This window comes from Sapajus apella, unplaced genomic scaffold, assembly GCF_009761245.1.
Source record: "Sapajus apella isolate SASKATOON/1434 unplaced genomic scaffold, GSC_monkey_1.0 scaffold14, whole genome shotgun sequence".
Classification (NCBI taxonomy): domain Eukaryota; kingdom Metazoa; phylum Chordata; class Mammalia; order Primates; family Cebidae; genus Sapajus; species Sapajus apella.
Window position 1 is genome coordinate 33,465,509 of NW_022436954.1, and position 2,823 is coordinate 33,468,331.

At 37.8% G+C, this 2,823-nt stretch overlaps 1 pseudogene; it reads left to right on the top strand.

Annotated features, from left to right (window-relative positions):
- The first annotated feature begins 1,048 nt into the window (after positions 1-1,048).
- Positions 1,049-2,192, top strand: LOC116554495 (annotated as a pseudogene).
- Positions 2,193-2,823: the final 631 nt, after the last annotated feature.

The window sequence follows — 2,823 nt, forward strand, 5'->3', positions numbered from 1 at the left end:
TGTGGTTTCTCTTATCTTCAAAATAACCTTAAATATATTCATAAATTTGTGTACTTTTTTCTAGAATCTGGTTCTGGATTCTACATTAAATATATATATAAATATAAATTACATAAATTTACATAAATATAAATTTCTATATAGTTACATAAATATATATTCATATACTCAAATATATAAATCTTGTTCTGAATTCCACATTAAATATATAATCCAGAATCTGGTTACAAATTATATAATCCAGAATCCAGAATATAATCAAGAATCTGGTTCTGGATTCCACATTAAATATATATAAATATATATATATATTTATATATTTATACATTATATTAATTATATATATTTTATATATTTTTACATTATATAATAAATATATATTATATTATATTATATTATTTATATAATATGTAAAAATATATTCATAAATTTGTGCACTTTTTTCTAGAATCTTGTTCTGGACTCCACATTAATTTTATTAATAGTAATCTCCTTAGCCTCCTGTAGTCTGTGTCAGCTCCTTGGCCTTTCCTTGCCTTTCATGCTGATAACTTTGAGAGTAATGCTCAGTAATTTTGTGGAAAGTCTCTCAATCTGGGGTCTTGTTTGAAGATTTCTCATTATTAATGTAAAGTTATGCACATTTGGAAAGACAACACGAAAGTGACAAGTTATCAGTATATGTATCAGGAGCCACATACATTAATATATCATTTTACTGGTGATAGTAAACTTGATACTTTATTGAGGTATTGTCTGCCAGTTAGCTCTACTGTAAATTTAATCCTTTTCTCTTTTAAATTAATAAACATACTGCTCCACTCGCAGCCGCAGCCTCCGCGGGGCTGAGGAGCCAGGAGTCCGCGGAGCCTAGGAGCCAGGAGTCCGCGGAGCCTGCTCGGGGCTGCAGCATGCAGAGTTAGCGCCACAGCGCACCTGGCAGCCGCCCTGGGGCCCGTCCTGCCGTGGGGTGCCGGGCGCGCCCAGCCTGCCCCAGAGACAGGCCTGCAGGTGGCGGCGGAGCTGAGTGGGTGGATGCAGCTGGAAGATGGCGCCCTCGGGCCCGGGCAGCAGCGCCAGGCGGCGGTGCTGGCAGGTGCTGTAGTGGATCCCAGTGGTGTTCATCAGCCTCCTGCTCGGCTGGTCCTACTATGCATACGCCATCCAGCTGTGCACAGCATCCAAGGAAAACACTGGCGAACAAGCTGTGTGCCTGATGACCTATCATCTACTTTTTGTAATATTTGGTCATACTGGAAAACTATCTTTACATTACCAATGAATCCTTCAAAAGAATTCCATCTCTCTTATGCAGAGAAAAAATTGTTAGAACAGAGCCAAGAGGAGAAGCCCATCAGGACGTTCTTAGGCGAGCAGCCCGGGATCTTTCCATCTACACCAGTACCCCGTCAGGAGCAATCCGATATTGTGACAGATGCCAACTTATAAAACCAGATTGCTGTCATCACTGTTCTGCCCGTGATAAATGTATTTTGAAGATGGATCATCATTGCCCATGGGTGAACAATTGTGTTGGATTTTCAAATTATAAGTTCTTCCTCCTTTTCTTGGCTTATTCTCTGCTCTACTGCCTTTTATTTTGCGGCAACAGATTTACAGTGTATTTTATCAAATTTTGGACAAATGGCCTACATGATACTCAAGCCAAGTTCCATATTACGTTTTTATTCTTTGCTGCAGCTGTTTTCTGTCAGCTTGTCTTCTCTGTTTGGCTATCAGTGTTGTCTAGTCAGCAAAAATAAATCTATATTAGAGGCATTCAGAAGTCCAGTATTTCGACATGGAATAGATAAGAATGGATTCAGCTTGGGTTTCAGTGAAAACACGCAACAAGTTTTTGGTAATGAAAAGAAGTACTGGTTACTACCCATTTTTTCAAGCCTAGGTGATGGCTGCTCCTTTCCATCTTGCCTTGTTAACCAGGATCCTGAACAGCCATCTACTCCCGCAGGGCTGAATTCCACAGCAAAAAAATCCCTAAAACCATCAGTTTCCTGCAAAACCACTGAGAGAGTCCCAGAGCCACCTTCTTACTGATTCTCAGCCTTAGAGAGAGAGCAGCACAAACACAGGAAATGCAAAGCTGGTATGAGCAATCCTGCATTAACCATGGAGAATGAGACTTAACTCTTTAAGCAAGATAAATTCATATTATAACAGTATCAATGCTATAGATGGAAGGAAGAAACTTCCCACAGGAAGGTGTCACTCGTCAGTTGTGCCTATATCCCTTTGGCTGGAAACGCAGAATATGAATTGATTAGTTCTCTCCAAGCCATTGATTAAAGTATAACATGTTTTAGATCCAATATACACATTGTTACAACTAACACAAACTCCTATTAAATATTAAAACTAGTTTTGGTTTATTAATCAACAGGGAAAAATAAATAAATATACGAAAGGAGGTCCTTTGATTCTATACGAACATCCTGTTTCTTCTCACACTTCTGCTCACTGATTTTAGCAACCATTGGTAGATCTTGCCTGACAGCTGTTACAGCTAAATTCTAATGAAGCTTTCTATTTCTCTCATTAATTCTACATTTTTTGTTAGGATTCTTATGTAAGAGAAAGCTGTTCCTTATGCCCAATTATTTATTCAATTATTTCTATCAGAAAGTAAATGTAAATATTTATTTTAGAATATGTGATATAAGGCAATACTACCATTATTAATTTTCTTTCCGCAATTGTATGAGCACTGGTCATTGGAACATTGACAGGTTGTTCTGATTTGCTCCACAACAAAAACAGTAAAACAAAGAACTACAATAGCTTTGAGGAAAAGTATTAACACAC